The 18,505-nt window shown below is 51.4% G+C and overlaps 1 protein-coding gene and 1 long non-coding RNA gene across 2 annotated transcripts in view; one reads left to right on the top strand and one right to left on the bottom strand.

Annotated features, from left to right (window-relative positions):
* TBCE (tubulin folding cofactor E) overlaps positions 1–18,505 on the bottom strand; it is a 622,247-nt gene that overhangs the window by 424,427 nt on the left and 179,315 nt on the right. The window lies entirely within an intron of this gene.
* LOC144613152 (uncharacterized) lies at positions 2,300–11,679 on the top strand. Its single transcript, XR_013550443.2, has 2 exons — positions 2,300–10,316; positions 11,031–11,679. It is a non-coding gene; the product is annotated as an uncharacterized LOC144613152 (long non-coding RNA).

The following is an 18,505-nucleotide window of genomic DNA, read 5'->3' as shown; positions in this document are numbered from 1 at the left end:
AGAGGCAGACACCTACAGAGAGAAGATGAAGTGAAGGGACACAGAGGGGTGACGGACATCGACAAGGCAACGAGAAAGGCCTGGAACGGATTCTCCCTCCCAGCCCTTAGAGGGAACCCAAAAACGACACCTTGATCTTGGACTTCTGGCCTCCAGAGCTGTGAGACAATACGTTTCCGTGGTTCAGGTGGTCCAGTCTGTGGTCCTCTGTTACAGCAACTTTAGCAGCTGACGGTGGGAGGTATAGCTGAGGTGGATGTGGACTTTACTGCAGGTCTGTAACCAGGGGTGGGGGGGGTGGAACGACATGCCTGTAGCAGGAGGGGAACGATCCGGGCTCGAGGGAAAAATGGGGCATGTGGGAGAGCGAAGGGGTGGCTCTCTGAAAAGACCGGGTTCTGTGCATCTTGGGCCTTTGCACACGTGGCCCCCGGGCCTCACTGGATGGGCTGCCCCTCCAAGGGACCCGGAACTGCCCCCCTGTGCTCCGGGCACCCTCACTGCTGCCCCACCTCTGCACTCTCCACCCACCGCCCAGTGCTCTGGGAGGGACCAGGACTCGGGACGCTGAGCCTAACAGAGTCCGGCCACAGGAGGGGCTCTGCGAACACGCTTTCAGCAGATGAATGTGAATCCTTCGGGAACGTGTTTGTCCACGGGGCGCTGGTTTTAGAACTCATTTTGGAAATTGGTCCTGGCACGTCCCCGTCTCTCCAGACCAACGTTGATTTTGTCCTGTGTTTACTCAATGCTTTGGGGGGTTATAAATCTGGAGACAGCTCCACCAAGAACTTTTCACCGGGGCAGACCCTGTGAACTGTGTAACCTTGAGCAAGCTACTTAACCTCCATGACCCTTGGTTTTTCCATTAGTCAAATGGGGCAAAGCGCTGCCCTTTTTCTGCCTCACGGATGTGGATGTGGTGGCTCCAGCTAAGTTCTGAAGCAGAAGCTTGGGTGTGTGGATGCATCAGTCTTTGTGGGCCCTAAATGAAAGGCACAATCAGTGGGTTTCTCGGAGAAGAGCTGGCATGTGTGCATGTAAAGAGGGGGAAGGTTTAGTCACTCGGTCCTCTTTATCCAGAGCTCTGAAGTTTTAAAAGTTTTCAATAAAGAGAGTTGAATGGTGGCAAAGTGCACATAACGTTTACCCTCTTAACCGTTTCTGAGCGTGCGGTTCTGTGGGTTGAACTTCCTCACATGGTGGTGCCATTATCACCCCCATCCAGAATTTTTTCATCATCCGCAGCTGAAAGTCGGCACCCATTAAATGGTAAGTCTGCATTCCTCCCCTTCCCCCTCAGCCCCTGGCAACCACATTCATACTTTCTGTGTTTATGCATTTGCTTCCTCTAGGGGCCTTGTCTGAGTGGACTCACATGGCATTTATCCTTCTGAAACCGGCCTGTCTCACTTAGCGTGATGTCCTCAAGGTTCATCTAGGTAGCCTGGGTCAGAATTTTCCTCCTTTTTAAGGCTGAACACTATTCCGTTGTATGGATGTACCATGGTTGGTTCATCCATTCATCCATCGATGGCCATTTGGGTGCTTTCACCCCTTGGCTGATATGAATTAGCCTTCAGAAATCTGAGCTGTATGTTACGGCTTGACTTCTACGTATGTCTCATTGTCCATCCGTGGCTTCCTTAGCCTTCTTGTTTGATTCATCTCAGTGTGTCAGAAACCCGGACTCATCTGGGCTCTTCTGCACTGTCTATGCTTTTAACTTTTTTTTTTTTTTTTTTTTTTTTTACATTTCCATGAGGCCTTTTTGAGAGAATTAAACATTAGATAATTTAAGGTATTATGGTTTTGGAGTTAAGGCCACTTTGGTGCATTTTTCCCCCCCGGAGGATCATCTGTTTTATCTCCACTTGACTTTTTCAAAATGCTGGAACTGTCTTTTGATTGAACTTGAAGCTTTTTTTTTTTTTCCTTGACATTTATACTACCGAAGGCGGAGAAATAAGACCTTTGCTTATTAACAAAACGAATGCGTCTCTTTCCCCCATGGGAAATTGAAAACAATTTAGAGAATAGAGTAAACTTCAGATTTTCCTGTGATGTGAATTTGGGTGACCTTTCCTTGAGGTAAGATTTAAGGGAGATCTAGCTGGGCTTGACAGACAGTGATGGAGCCAGGTGCCTCCGGATTTCACCTTCGCTCGCCGTTGTTCTTTCCAACTGGAAGCACCTTCCCCCTCCCCCCCTCCCCCCCCCCCCCCCCGCCCACTCGTCTGGGTTCTTCCGGCATCAGCAGAGAGAGCACAGCTGAGGCCCAGAGAGGTTCAGTGTCTTCGCGAAGGTCACTCAGGGAGCTGGCGACCAAGGGAAAGGAGGGCTCAACCCAGGGGCCCTCATGATGCAGCAGCGGACCCCTGCTCCAGACAGTAAATTCTCAGAGGCGGTGGTGGTTTATTGTTCGGTATCTTCTCTCTTCCTTTTCACTCGTCTATGCCAGATGTGCTTGGGGAAATTCCCCGTTAGACCAGCGCATAGTTAACACCTCCTTTGTCTGACCGTGTCACATGTTCCCCCTCTGGAGATGGTGGGGGCCCGGAGTTTCCAGCCAGCTTGATCTAGAGCCATGGCCTCTGGTGCGGTGCTGGTGGCCGGTGCTGGAGAGGCCTGCCCGCCATGTGCCCGTCCTTGCCCGGGAGTGGGAAGTAGAGAATAAACAAAGCAAAGACACCGTGTTGGAAATAGGACTGCAGAGCTGAGAAGACGCTTAGAAGAGTGGCCTTGGGCCAGCTCCTACTCTCTCTAGGTAGGCCAGGAACGCTGGGCCCAGAGCAAGGGGACAAAGCAGTGGAAAGAAGGAAAAAGAACCGTCCAGGACCAGGGCACCCTCCTACCTGGTCTAGTTAGCAAAGCAAAAGGATACTCCCTAGCCCCAGATAAAAGTGGATCAGAACTCAGAAACACTTGTGACTAAAATTTGTGCTTCTTTGGGCAAGCATCTCCAAAACCAAATCTCCTATCCTCCTCAGCATCCCTTTTCTTGGGTGAGAAAGCAACTCAGAGGACCCTTAAGAGAACGGGTTTGTTTAAGCACATCACAGGGAGTGAGCAGGGCTGAGGTAGAACGCCCCCTTTTCCCAGCTGGGTGCCGAATGTACTGTTTGGCACCAGGGATTAGTTTCCCAGTTTGAGCAGAAGATCAGATCCTGACAGAGGACAGAAGGTCAAAGGTCACACCAGTCAGGGAGGGAGGAAAACAAAACAAAAACAGGAAGTGGCCCGCTCAGGGATTTTCCATGGGAAGGCTGGAAAACATATCCGGACTTAAAGAAAAAAAGGAAGACAACGGGGCACCTCCGAATCTTCTGGAAGCCTCTTGAGATGTTGTTGGAACTGTTGTCAGTAGGAGCCAGCTTGATGGAAGCGTGGAAGGGGACCAGGACACCCGGTGGGAGCCCCAGTCCTGGACTCACATTGGCTCATCACCAGATCTTTCATTGCCTCTGTCCTCCTTTTGGAAGGAGAGTTTTCATCTCTTGTATCCCTTGGAGAGGTGTGTTCATGTGTGTCCTAATGTTGAGGCATGAAAAGGGGTCTATAACCCAGAAAACATCCCCACCTCTAAGCAAGCGTCCACAAGGGGTGTTTCTGATGTATATGGGCATGTTGTCTTTACAGCGAATGTCATATTAATGGAAAAACACCTGCCTCTCACATTTAGGACTAACTGACTCAGTCCTTTTGCTACCAAAATTTGCAAAGGTCAAGGCCAGAGAGGGGGCTGGGCAAGGCTGAGGGAGGCTGTCCTGCCATCTTCTCTCAGTTTCAGTTCTGCCCCTCCCTCTCTGTCCTAATCAGGGCAGGGACAGACTCCCCGAGAGAACCACTCTGTCCTCTCCCTCCTCGTCTCTGCCTTCTCAGCATGGGTCAGGGGCTGTCGGGCAGGAGAGTGACAGGTCCTGCATGGAGGTCCAACAGAGGAAAGACTCCCTGTTGTTTATAAATCTCACCTTTTGTACGAGAGCAGGGGACAAATATCCTGGATCCCCATCCTGTGCTCTGTGCAGTGGCCACCCCCTCCCTCACAGGGCCTGACTCAATGGGTGCTGTGCTCAGCCCTGCTTCCCGATTTGAATCGAGGAGTCTCCTTGCCAACAACTGAAAGGGGGGAAAACAGTCCCCAGTCCTTCGTGGCCGTGTTCTGTCTTGAGATCTTGTTTTAGTTCCTAGTTAATCAAGGAATCAGAATTTGATGTAAAAAGAGAAGAATATGCCAGTGTGTTTCTAATGCCCCACATGCAAATGAGCCCGTAAAGTATATCGCAGGCAGCCACCGGAGGTCAAAGGTCACCCTCCACGTCTGACAATTATTTTGCTCAAAATAAACGGTGAGCAGGACTGCAGGAAATGAGTTGCGGCAACCTCAATTCATGTGTGAAAGTTTCCAATTAAGAATTCAAAGAACTTGTTGTTTAATGAAAAAGTGAAACAAATTCCCTTTATGTGTTTCCCCACTTCCTTGGTGGTCCCTGGCAAAGAGCCGGGTCCGCAGGAATATGGCCGTCTTTCAGTTCACCTGATAAAAGAGGGAGCTTGGCAAGTGATTATATGACCAGAAGCAAAACGTGAAGTAAGGGGAAGGTAGTTGATCAGATCCTCTGGCTTGGGGTTGGCAAAGCACCGCCTAGGCCAAATACGGCCCACAGCTTATTTTTGTCAATAAAGTTTTATTGGAACACAGCCATGCCCATTTGTTCCTGTATTTTCTGTGACTGCTTTTGCAGTACAGGGGGCATGGGAGCTGTATGAGGGAGCTGAATAATTGGGACAGAGAGACCATATGGCCTGCAAAGCCAAAGTATTTGCTTTCTGTAAAATTTCTGTACAGAAAGTTTGCCAACCCACCGTCTAGTTCATTGGTTCTTAATTTTTGTTGCACAGTGAGATCCCTTTGAAACTGTGATGAAAACTTTATACACACCCCCTTATAGAAAAATGTATGACATCTTTGTTAAGAATGCCTACATGTAACTCTAACTAGACCCTTCTCCAGAGCCTGGGATCAAGGTAGTCCATTCTGGACCCCCCACAGGAGGAGTTTCTGAAGGTACGAAGGACACCTGCTACTATCCACCTCCACCCACGTGCTGGTCCCAGTTGTGATAAAGCATGAAGAACCTCAGATTGCAGGTCAGGGGACACACGTTCTCTTCTGGGCTCCGTCACCCTTAAGCTGCGTGACCTTGGGCAAGTCACTTCACTTTCTCTGTGCCTTGGTTCCCTCACGTGTCAAATGCGAGGTCCAGAAGAGATACTTAAGAAAAAAAATTGTTTTAATTGAGGTATAATTGACATGTAACATTGTATTGGTTTCAGGCCTACAGCATAACAATTTGATATTTGTGTATCTTGTAAAATGGTCAACACAGTAAGTCTAGTTAACATCTGTTACCACCCAGCGTTAATTTTTAGATTTACGCCCTTGGTAACTTACAGGTCACCATGTTGTCTCTTGTACCCCAGGACTTGCCTATTTCATAACTGGGCGTTTGTACCTCTTGACCCCCTTCATCTTTCCACCCGCCCCTCTGGCAGCCCCTTCCTCCTCTGGCAATCACAATTCTGTTCTCTGTATTTATGATTTTCATTTTGTTTTGTTGGTTCCCTTGTTTTACTTTTTAGATTTTGTGTCCAAGTGATATCATACAGTATGTGTCTTTCTCTGTCTGACTTATTTCACTTAACGTAATGCCCTCAAGATCCCTCTGTCTTGTCACAAATGGTAAGATCTTATTTTTTATGGCCAAGTAATATTCTGTTGTGCGTCTATCTATCTATCTATCTATCTATCTATCTATCTATCTATCATCTTCTTTATCCCTTTATCCATCAATGGACACTTAGATTGTTTCTAGAATAGATGATCTGCTTAAAGCTCTTTCTGGTTTTAGATTTCTATGCTCTTCAAGGGTCTCCTGGAATTTATTTCTGGAGCTGAGTAGATAAGGTGTTGTGATTCATATACTTTCAAAACATCTGAAATCCCTTGGCAACATAGACCTGTCTGGGTGGCACTGAAATCTGGGATTTGATGACCACGCTGGATATTTGGCACCTGCGGGAGAAGACCCTCACATGCCCCGGCCTCCACCCAACCCTGGCCAGCCATCCTGATAAATCGAGTACACACAGGGGCTGCTCAAAAAAGCACAGGTGGACCCAGTTCAGCCCATCAGAACTCAGGGGAAACAAGGTAGAACCCAAGGCCTCTTTTTTTGTTTTTAAAGTTTATTTATTTATTTTGAAAGAGAGAGAGTGAAGGAGCACGAGCAGGGTAGGGGCAGAGAGAGAGAATCCCAAGCAGGCTCCACACTGTTAGCACAGAGCTCCCGGTGCGGGGCTGGAACTCACAAACCAGGAGATCACGACGAGCTGAAATCCAGAGTCGGATGCTTAACCGACGGAGCCACCCAGGCTCCTGGAACCCAAGGCCTCCTGGTAGAATGATCTGCAATAACGCCTTCTACCAGAACGAGCACATGCAGCTTCTCTGGGACAGATACTGCCCGCCAGGAAGACAGGTTTTGCTTTTGGGTCGCTTTGGGTTTGAAAAAGGAAAATAAATACATATTTTCACTGATCCTAAAAATACTTCACATTGCTTGTAGATAATTTTAAGAAATACAGAAAATGTGAAAAAAAGGTGAAATGTTACGCTGAAATCCACCTCTGCAGAGACGAGCATTGCTAACAACTTGATAAACCTGCCAGGTGTCTTTTATGCATGCATGCCATCAACACACGGTTACATAAATGGGCTGTACGTGTTTTGTCTTCTACGTGTCACTTGCCAAAGTGATCTGTGCTGATATTGTTCTGTGGCGTTGGAGGTAGAGTTCCAACATTATTTGTAACGGCCGCACGGTATTTCATTGGACGTACTATAGTGCACGGGCTCATTCACCTCTAGGTTTTTCCGGTTTGTGTGCGTGTGTGCTCTCTTCGTACTTCGATCTTGTGCGTTTTGCTGCTTGTTCAGCTGAGGAGCAATTCCTCGTGTTGAAATCCGGGAGTCAAAGGCCGCTCCTTAATAACTGGAACGCACAGGGTGAAACTGCCTCCAGAAGATGTGTAGCACTCTGTGTCCACCAGCACGGAGGAGAGCCATCCGTTCCCACTCTCTGGCCAACACTGACTGTTGCCGTGGTGGATACTTAGGGTCTTGGCCGACGTGATAGGTTAAAAGTGATCTTGTCGCGTAGCTTTGCATTTCCAACGTCGTTTTGGTTTTGAATGGCACTGTCTGTGATTAAGCAGGGGTGAAGGTAATGACTTCATATCGGGTTCTGAGCCTGGCGTGAGAGCAGACGTATATCGTTCAGAGGAGCCCGGAGCCCCCGCCGAAGAGCTGGATGCTCTTTGAGGCCCATAATCCTTCACTGACTTACTTAATCACAGGCTCACTTGCGGCTACTTTTGGGCACCTGCCTAGAAGGCCACAGGGTTCTGGTCATGAAGGGGCCTGGATGACAGGGAGGACATCCGTGCCATAATTTTGAGGCTCTTTGCAGGCCGAGAGCTGGCCCCCTGTGTCCCGCTCGTGCCTCCGCTCGATGCCACGTCCACTGACGGCATCTCCCTTGGTCTGAACGGATCTCCCCACCTCTCTCCCGAGACTGGCTTTAGCTAATACAACCAAGAAATCCTCTGGAAGAGTCAGAAATGCCCGGGGCTGCCCGTGACATAGTGCAAAGGGTGGATCGGAGAGTGGAGGGCAGCCACCAGGGACGACGGTGGAGAAGCTGAGTGCGTGGAGCGGCAGGTCTGTCCCGCAGCCTCCGCTGTGGCCTCAGGCCAAGATGGGCGGCTGGGGCAGAAGGGGGCTGCGGCAGGGAGCCCTTCCTTCTAGGTCTGGTGCTCAGTGGTTTCCTGCTCTGCTGAAGGGCCGTTGCTCGGTGGTGATGATTCATGGCATTTGGACACTGTGGCCGTGTTCTGAACAGGGAAGTGAAAAATAGCACAGCCGAGGGCAGTGCAGGGCAGGGCAGGGGCTGTCACAAGATGGGAAGCTTTCCTTTGGAAAATGCAGGGGGCGGGGGCGTCACAGCCAAGTTGGTGGCAGCGGTTCCCGCCGTGTGAGTGTGGCCCCGTTTGCTCTTCTTCTGGGCATCAACTTTTCCAAGTGTCGGCCACTAAGTTGTCCCTCGGAAGTGGCTGCTGGTCTTGGCCGAGCCGCTGTGAGGAGGAGGAAGTGGACGGGTGATTCAGTGAGTGTCAGCTTCCTCTGTGACTCGGGATTGGATCCGTTTCTTAGGGTGGTGCCAGAGGGCCTGTGTGGCTTTGAAATTCTCTGCCACTGGCGGTGGCCCTCCCTTGACCCCTTTTGAACGAGTAAGGGGATTCAGCTGGATTCCGCAGCCTCCCCCGAAGTTGGGCAGGCCCTTCTGACTTGAGGCCTTCCCGTGGCTCCGGCCGACAAAGATCAGTGACGGGCCGAGCTGAGGCCGCTGCTGGGTCTGTGTGCATGTCAGGAGCTGCCTCGTATTTGGGAACTGGATTGCGAGAGCAGCTGGGATCTGAGGGGCCCAGTCCCGGCAGGTGTTAGACTGAGGGAGGAGGCAGTTCAACTGCCCGGAGCCACCAGCTCTCCTGGAGGCCATTTGTCCACGTAGCCAGTGGACGACAGGAGACGGCCAGATGCACAGCTGCTTCCTTCCCACGAGGAGAGTCATGACTGGCTTTTTCTTCCAGAGCACCGAGTTTTCCATGGATCTGTCGTTTCGCGCGCAGCCTAAGCCGCCATTGCTGCCCTCGCCTGAAACCTGTTCTAAGAAGCACTTCAATCATCCAGATCCTCGCCTCTGCCTAAGAGTCCATAGTCCTAAAAGCACTGACTTGGTAAAGACTGAAAAACCCTCTCAAAAAATGCTGCAGGGGCTTCTGTATTCGAATGCCTTCCATCACCTTGGAGAACAGCCTCCGCTTCCGGGTCAGTTCTGTCCCACCTCTTCCCCCCTCGGTCCCCTCCTGTTTCTGTGGCCAGAACAGAGGTCAGCTGGTCTTACTCAGGCAGGATGGCCAGCATCCAGTCACTGGTGTATTTAATGAGGACTCTAGTATTAGTCACACGCACAGAAGTGCAGCTCAAACCAGTCGGGGCTTCCAGAAAGGAGCTCTGTGTGACAACTGTACAAGGGGGGAGGGGCCCGAGGCACTTGCAGCTGGGACCTGACCCTGCTGGGTGCTCTGTCCTTTCTCTCACATCATCTTCCAGCAAAACAGTGATTTTGATCTCTTTCATAAGCTTTCTCCACACGGAGTGTGCACGATTGCAGTTTGCTCATCACACCTCACAGCATCACTGCCAGAGAGGGGCTGAGAGTTCCAAAGTTCCAGAGAGAGGCCTCGATGGCCTTCCCTGGGGTCAGATGACCATCACTGACTCAATCACTGTGGCCAGGGAAGGATCTCTGAGCACATGGCTGTTTCGCATTTGGACCCTATGATTAGCGCTGCGCTAAGCAGGGGAGGCAGTATTTTCCAGAAGGAGGGGCTCCTGTCCCGGGCAGACAAACAATGGGCCCACTGCCCCGGTGTGCTGAGCTCTTCCTCACCCCCAGGCTGAGGACTCAGGCCCTCACTGCCTCCCCTCTGCCTCTCCCGGGCCAGGGGGTCCCCTCAGAACCCACTGTTTTATTGCTTAAAAATCCATAAGAGATGGGGGTTTTCTCAGCTAAGTTTTTTTGCGGGGGGCGGAATACAGGTCTGGGGCGGGAGCTGTACGATTTTCTGAGGAGACGGCCTCGGAGGATCTAAGCAACGAGTGAAGGAACAACAAAGGGACCCTTCTCAGAAGCATGGCAAAAATGAAACCAAATAAAAACCCCATAAAAATCCCTACTGGGGCAGAGGAAATACCAGCGTGATGCTTTTGAGCCACATCTTCAGTAATAAAGGAAAGATTCAAGGATCGGCTGTTCTGACGGGATTATGTTTGGGCTTGAGGGAGAATGTGCTGGAAAACAATGAAAGGGAGTCATCCAAGCAAGGGAGGTCTGTTGGTGCGTGCATTTGTATGTGTGTTGTTGCAATTCAGGAACTGACCGATGACCAGGGTCATGGGGAGTCTGAGAGAGACACCCGACAGGAACCGGTTCAAAGTTTGTGCCCAGCCTGGGGAGATCAGATGACCGGCAGCTGGCCTGCCCCCTGCCGGCTCCCATTGATGTCGGAGGGGCTCTGACCCCCGTTTGGTCACAGAAATACCCGTTTGGAAATCTCTTTGAAGGCTGATTAAGTAAACGCTCTCGCGGCACCGACAGTCACAACTGAGTGACGTAGTCGAAGTGCTCGTGGTTAGTGGAGGAATCTCTGGCTGCCAAGCTGACAGGCAACTCGCCTTTCTGTTCCTCTAACTTGGCCTCCCTGCTTCCGGTCGCAGTTTCGGGCACAGAGTTTCAAGGGGACGGGGCCGAGGATGTGGAGACTCTCACTGTCATCGCGCGGGTGGGACAGGGCCCCCAGGGACGGAGCGTTGTCCTGCCGCACAGCAGCTGGCCACGGCCCGGTGACCGGTAGTCCTCCCGGCACGGCTAACCTTTGATGTTGCTCGTGGGGTCCTTCCATCTGGTTTGTGGCCTCAGGCTGCTGTGACCCCCAGCGGGGGTGTCTCCCCGGGCCTCCCGGGGCCCGGCAGGGTGAGCGTGAAGGAAAAGTCTGGTTTTCATCCGGGAGCGCCGAGCCCCTCTCTGCGTGACGGCTCTGCTCGCGGCCTGGCCAACTGGACGAGGGCTGCCGGCCCCTCCGGACGGGGGAGTGGGGGCCCCTTCGTCACTTTACTGCCCTCGTTATCTCGGAGACCCCGTTGTCGTTGGGGGGGGGGGGGGGGGGGAGCGGGCTGCCAGCCCTGGACCCAGCTATGTCTCCGTACCCGGCAGAGTTGACGTTCGTTCATTCACTTCATCCGTCATGGATCCATCCACTTACCCATTCATCCGGGGCTGTCGTTCAGTCATTCGGTTACTATGTGACCAGGTCTCCTTATCTTTTATCTTTGCTGCCTGGCACAGGGCCAAGCTTGTAGGAGGGACTCCGCACACGTTCGCTGACTTCTCTTCCTGCTTTACCTCTGTTATGGTTCACGTTCTACGTTCACGTCCATGATGTTGAAGCGCTAATCCCCAGGACCCCGGAACATGACTGTGTTTGGAGATAGGGTCTTTAAAGGGGTAGTTACGTTAAAATGAGGTCATTTTAAGTGAAAATGAGGCCCTGAAGCAATCCTTTTAAAAAAAATTTCTTTTAATGTTTATTTTTGAGAAAGAGAGAGACAGGGCATGAGCAGGGGAGGGGCAGAGAGAGGGGAAGACCCAGAATCCGAAGCAGGCTCCAGGCTCTGAGCTGTCAGCACGGAGCCCAACGCGGGGCTCAAACTCGTGAACCGAGAGATCGTGACCTGAGCCGAAGTCGGACGCTCAACCGACTGAGCCACCCAGGTGCCCCCAAACCAATCCTTATAGGAAGAGGAGTTCGCAACCCAGGCACATACAAGGGGAAGATGATGTGAAGACACGGGGGGGAAGACAGCCATCGACAAGCCAAGGAGAGAAGGCTGGGACCGATCCTTCATCCAAGAAGGAGCCAACCCTGTCGACACCTTGGTCTTGCACTTCCAGCCTCCAGAGCTGTGGGGAAATAAATTTCTGTTGTTTAAGCTGTCCCAGTTTATGGTGCTTTTTTACGGCCACCCTAGCCGACTAACACAGCCTCTCCACAGGTCCGTAGAGCACGTAACCAAGTCCAAGGTGCTGTGGGACGTCCAGAGACAAAGCTGAGAAGTCTGGGAAAGAGGAACAGTGAGGGGGGCCATCCTCTGTTCACATTTTCTTCCCCCAAATCCCGCTCTCCTCCACCTCTCCTTACCTGTATCTATCCCCAACAGAAGGGGAAACAGGAGGAAATGAAATAAAGGGCTCCGCATGAGATGCCATCCTGCAGAAGGTCTGGCAACGCATGAAAGCCCTTTAATGTAGAGTCAGAAACGCCATTTAGTTATTTATTTATTTCTGCCCGCCTCTCTTCCCCGACAAGTTCTCATTTAGCACACGTATGTGTATGCACATGACCAGAAGGTACGCATGACAGCCGGGTGTGTCCGGGGGAAGACCGCGAAGATGATCCACAGCTTTTGGGGACACACACGATTGTACAGCTGGCAGCACGTTCCCCAGTCCCAGCTTTATGGTGCCTGGTAGCCGGGAAGGGCCACAGCCAGCTCTCTCTCGGGACCATGCATTCCCTCGCTCGTTGCCCTTTGTGATTAAAGATGATGCTTATGTGATGTTTCTCTACAGCTGTTACCGAGAGGTTGTCCTTTGAATTAAGGCCCTGGACAGTGGCTATGGGCTGTGATCTCTTTGCAGGAATCATGAGGTCATTTCACTGTGGAGTAATCTTGGGATCTCTGGGAACATTTCTGAGCCTTCTGATCTGCTGGGCCTATTGAGAAGCCAGGTCCATTTGAAAATTTGCACAGTATGGAAGTCGCGATGTTTTTAAAATTTATTTTAACTTTTTATATTATTTGAGAGATGGGGAGGGTAGAGAGAGAAAATCTTCAGCATGACCCTCCAGCCAAGGGCAGAGTGTGACTTAAGGGTGTGTGATTATGGGTCTACTGCAAGGTGGAGGCTGAGTCGGGCCCTCGGTGCTATCTCTCTGCCACTTCCTCCTAGCCCCAGAACTATATTTACTATCTGGCAGATAAAAAAAGACAGCTCCGTGTGCTCTCAGACCCCACGCCCTCTCCTCCCCAGCTTCGATTTCGTAAATGTTGGTTCCTCCAGAGAAGCGACCGGAGCCCGTAACCGTGCGTGTGCTTTTCAATAACCTTATGACTCCCAGCGTGGTCCAGCCAATGAGGACGGAGCCGTGACCCTTAGATAAAAGGCTTCATTTGGCATGACTCATCCTTGGAGACATCCCGCTTGCTTGGCCTGTGTTGTTAAGTGCCTGGTTTTGTAAATATTGACAGTTAGAAACCATCCCAGGAACTACCGAGCGGTGATCTGGAAGGTAATGTATATGAATATGACCCGTGATTAGGCAATGCTTGTCATTTGCTAAGATTCAGCCACTGATAAATGTCACCCCATTATCTTCCTTCCTAATAGCGGCTCGTTTGCTTGCGTGTGACTCATCGTTGATATATTAGGAGGTCGGATTCAGCAAGGAAAGTTTGGTCTGCTGCGACAGAGGACAACATCCAAGGCCACCTCGGTTTTCAGGATACTAGTTTCTTAACAAGGGTGGCTTGTTAAGAAGGAAAAGTTCAAAAGTCCCCATCACTGAGAAACTAAAGGGGGTTTGGGAGGGATAAAGAGCAGAACAGTGCTTTTCACCATTCAAAGCTGATGTGCTAAAACCTACTTCTCCATGTAGACGTACGTTCGTTGCATTCACCTGTGGACGCCTGTGGCTCCACGAGGCCGTCTCTCTCTGTTCAAGGCTACACTTTGGGTCTCGTCGGGCCTGCTCTCAGACGAATAATCTCTGCTCACACAGAAACTGGTTTTTATCTCTTGCCCTCCCTTTGTCACTACCTAAAATAAATATCGTCACCTGAATGTCTGTCGATGCTTTCTGATGGGTTTGGCTGTTTGGTTTATTGAACTTTATCACTTGCAGGAACTTCCCTCTTTGACTCACAGCCCTTTGGAATGGCCCTTGTTTATTTCCTTCATTTGCTCTGGGCTGAGGGTCTGTCCTGCCAAACCAGGGATGAACTTTTCAGTAGTTGGGCTTTGAACATGGGCCTTTGGCAGACTGGAATGCCAGATAAAAGCACTACCCTTGGCTGAAGGCAGGTGTGTATGCACATGCGTATACACACACACACACACACACACACACACACACACATACACACACACACAGAGCTGTGTCCCTCTGTATAATCAGTTAACACTTACTATGCTGTCCCGTAATGAGAGCTGAGCTCCGCCTGGGCTGACCACGTCAACCCTGTGAAGGAAGCGTGCATCACCTTGATGGAAGCCACCTCTTGACCACTCGCTGGCTGTGTGACTTTGTGCGAGTTACTTAACTGCTCTGAGCCTCAGATTCCTTACTTGTAAATTGAGGATAATAATACCTACCCTTCAGGGCTAGCGGGAGATAACGTATTTAACCCACACGGATCATAAAAACCGTTCAGTCGACGGTCGCTGTTACTGTCTTTAGTACCAAGCCGCGGTGGAAACTTGCCGGCAACAATTTTGGGGTGTTATGGGTTCGACTGTTAAGGGTCGACTGTAGCTCTGAGGTTTTACACGCATCGTATCAGCCCTTCGGGAGCTGGAGGCTCAGGAGTCCTGCCGGCCAGCGTTAGAAGCAGGCATCTCCGGCCATCACTTGCGTCAGCTTTCAGGGACACTGGAGGTCACGACCGTGTGTGTGGTTAGCAGAGGCTGGCAACTTGCTGTGTCAGGAGGACACTAGGGCACCCGCCTCACCTTTGCCCCCATCACACAAGCACAGGCTGGTCTGTGTGCCGTTGGCCAAACAGCTTCACAAAGTCCTTGCTTAACCACTTGGCACTGGCTGAATGTTCTGTCCTTTTGTTCAGGTAGCTGACGCACCTGCCGAGTTGCAGGGCAGTGTTCCGGAACCTGTCGATAGTCCATATTTTTAACGGAATGTCGATGGATGAGCGATAGGAGTCCAGTCTGTGGGGATCTGTGGGGGCGGGGATGGGAGCGGAGGGGGAACTAGGGTGCTCGAAGAGTGGGAAGGAAGTTCAGGTTGACAGTCATTCCGCTCGGTCCTGGTGATCAGAAGGAAACAGACTGCTCGAGCAGGAGTTCCTCCTCCAAGGGCCCTCCCTGTGGCCCCAAGCCCCCTCTCCCAGGGAGACGCTTTACACGGGGCAACGAGACGGAAAATTCTGCCCTCACGGGACTGCATTATTAACTGCGTATCTGTGGCATCAGGGCCATATGGCATGTTTGAAGGAACGGAGAGGAATTCAGTAGCGCAACATGCAGACCACGAAGGAGAGAGAATTCTCCTGCAGTGGCCACAAAGGAGGAAGGTGTGCTTCGTGGAGAAAAGGTCCTTGCCGTGACTGCGAAAGGCCAGCACACTTACACTTAATAAATGAGAGCTTCCTGGCACAAACACTTCCCGACGGTGAGAGAGGCCCTCGGCGGCCCACCCAGGAAAGGCCCTGTGGCATGAATCCCTGAATGTCCCAGGGGGTCGGACTGTGCTTCCCTGAGAGCCCAGAGATCACCCAGCAGGGCTGGAGTCAGGGGTGTCCCCAGAGGGAGCACATGTGAGGCTCCGAGGCAGGTAGGCCAGCTTTGGCTGCCCGGAGATGAGAGCTCATCCCTCCCTTAGGGGTCTCTGCACGGGAAGCCAGCAGGGGAGCAAGTGTCCCCTCTCAGTGGTGACCAATGGAGGCAGAGGCTAGAGGGAGGCAAGGCTGTAAAGGGACCCACTGTGACCAACTTGGAAGATATGCATGGGTTGCCCTCTATTGGATGCATCTGCTTCAAGATACCCTAAATCCTTCAGGTCTAGGATTCTCTTCCATGGTGCCCCAAAGAGTCAACATAGCCTCAAGCTCGTTTCCACCTCCGTGAGTGCTGAACAAGATGATGCTGTATAAGACACGTGCGGTATCCGGCACATGGGATGTGTGTAATACGTGTCCCCTCATGTCGTTACTGCCACATCATTACGTCAGACTCCTGGTGCGCGTTTGCGCTTTAGAGGTCGGCCTTCAAACCGAATGGTTCCCTCCAGCAACCATGCCCCCACCCCATCTTCCTCCCCCCCCCCAAGAGTGTTTGGGCTCCTTTTTGCTTTCTTTGTGTTCTGAACAAATGAATCCCTCTTATTCACTCACTTGCTTATTCATCAGTCCTCTGAACACTTCTGCCAAAGATTTACTGTGTGCTAGGCCAGCTGTCTTGCTGAAGTGCTGTTACCTGCTTATGACACTCGCATACACAGCACCCCCATATATACAAATGCAATGCTCTTTTTTCAGGTTCCAGGTCTAATTGCTGAATAGAGATGTGTGATCTCACTCGCTTTTTTGGTATGTGTATTTTTCCATCACCAACGTGTTTCTCGTGGGAACTTCATGCCTGCAGAGAGCATTTGGAGGCTCTGGTTTAGAGAATGTGAACTGTTCTAAGGTCTTCTGAGGCCCTTGCTGTCCAGATCAGAGGAGAGGAGGAGGGAGCCACCATGGTCGGGTGGGAGAGAATCAGGCCCGTTATGTACCTCGGGCCTGCTCCCTACCGGACTCCACTTGGAACCACTTTCCATTCTGTGAGGTCTGGGACAGATTTCTCCTTTATAAGAGGTGGCGGGGCAGAGAAAGACAGAGTCAGGTCATGCTGGAAACCAAGTCATCATATGGCAATGAAGAGCCACACAGAGATCTGTCCACTCCACCAGCACTTCCTGTGTGGCCACCCACAGGACCCTGCCTGGAGCGTTGGTGCTGCCTGTGTTGAAAAAATGTGCACAGAAACAGTTTAAAGGGGAAACAAAGATATTGCAGGCTCAGGCTACCGAGGCTTACTTATCTTTGGAACCCTTGTTCTAGAGAGTTCTGTCATAACATGAGGGCAGCTGTTGCTGTCTGGAATGAGTAGAGGAAGAACAGCTCCCAGTTGCGGGGGGTGGGCTGCGGGGAGAGGTCTGGGGGAGCCGGGAGAAAGCGCACAGCAGCCCAGGCTGGGTGCCCGGATATAGCGGCAGGGGAGCAGGACGCATGCTCTCCTCTCCGGGTACGGGAGTCTATTTCAGGCTGGCTGGAGACAAAAATGCATTCTTTGCCACAGGAAGAATGCTCCCTCAGACAGAACTGCTAATCGGGCAAGATGAAGGGCTGCGGAATGTACGGCCAGGGGTGGTTACTGTTCGCTTTCCTGCAGGCTTTTTTTTTCTCTCTTCCTTCACTGAGTCACATGTATTTTTGGCTGGCTGATTTGGACGGTGGCTGGGTAGCCCCCTCCCCCATAGCCTTCATTTTTGAAAAGGTGGGAATCATCTGAGCCTGTGAGCTATCTTGCAAAGCTATGAGCAGTTTTCCAGAGCTACCCTATGTCATCTGTCTCCCTGACATAAAGAGGGGAGGCGGGAGGAGTAAGAGGAGGGTGTGGACAAGGAAAGGAGGGAGGAGGGAAAGCCGAGTAAAAGGGGGAGAGAAACATCTTGCTGACGTCAAAGAAGACCACACTCTGCAGGATAACATTACTCGGGACCTCAACCGCCCACTCCCTCTAATTTACTAGAAACCAAACAGCCTGTTTTGAAACCTGTAGCCTGCAGTCTGTTATTTTGTTTGTTTGTTTTTTATTTTTGGTTTTGGTTTTTTTTTGTTTTTTTTTTTTTGCTATTCTCTCGGGACCCAAAGGACTATTAATTGTTGGGAGTTTGAAAGCTACCTGATTCCCTGAAACAGAGGGGATTTCCACGAGTAATAATTCAGCCCGCGCTTGTGTTAGGGCGCTGGAGCTAGAGTAAATTGATCCAGCTGCTTGCAAGCTGATGGAAAAGTGCCCGGGGGAGAGGACGGCATCTGCAGCTGGGGCCCGCGGCTGGCTCTGTCACGTGGCCTGGCCTGCGACCGACCGCAGGGCTGGCTCCAGCTCGCCCTCCGCCCCACCCCCTGCGCGCCCCCAGCCCGGCCCCCCCACCCCCAGCGCGCCCCCTGCGCGCCCCCCTGCTCTGCCCCCCCGCCCCCCCGCACCGACTTCCCTTACAGAGCAGGTGTGGCAACCTCTTTCTTGGGAAATGCAGGACACAGAGGATGATGGGGGGGCGGCCTTATTGCCTAAGCTCCCTGAAGAGAGTCACCGTTTCGGTGCGTTGGCCGGTGGAATTATGCTTCCCAGAAGCCTCCCCTAGTTCTGTCGTCCGGACACTCAGGGCCTGTTTACAAATAAAATCGGAGCTGGCAGAGGTTACCTGTATGTAACCAGAGGCTAGAGAAATACTGATTCCACCACCCAGATGGTAGAGTTCAATCTGTTTTCTGGCCAAGGCCGCACAGTTAATTTTTATCCTAGTAAAGAATAATAAACACGGCATTAGCAACTAAATGTTTATCAATTTACAGTTCATTTCCAGCCAGATCATTTCACTCCAGCATGTTTTTACTGCTAGCTGATGCACTGGAGTGCTTTTCGTGAAACCATATGTGACTATTTAAGTCCTAGCCTCCGTAGCATCGATGTGGTGCTTTTCACCGTAATGGGACGGTATTATTTGGCTATTTCAGGCACGGTCTTCCAATATTACATTCGAATGATGAAGAAACTGCAGCAAAGAAAGTTTACATGACCGGCTGGGGATCACCCCACGGTTGGGAGATGATGCTAAACAAGGACCCCCAAGTTTTTGTTTTGCTTTTAGTCCAGTGCAAACCTGTGTGCACTGGACCATGTGCCTGAGCCAGGGCTGCCTTGCTGGGGTTTCTTTTCCTCTTACAGTGAGTTCATACCAGAAGGGGCGGCAGAGCAGG

This window comes from Panthera onca, chromosome D2 (genome assembly GCF_046562875.1).
Source record: "Panthera onca isolate mPanOnc1 chromosome D2, mPanOnc1 haplotype 2, whole genome shotgun sequence".
Lineage (NCBI taxonomy): Eukaryota > Metazoa > Chordata > Mammalia > Carnivora > Felidae > Panthera > Panthera onca.
Note: the sequence above shows the minus strand (reverse complement) of the source record. Positions and strands in the feature narration are given on the sequence as shown.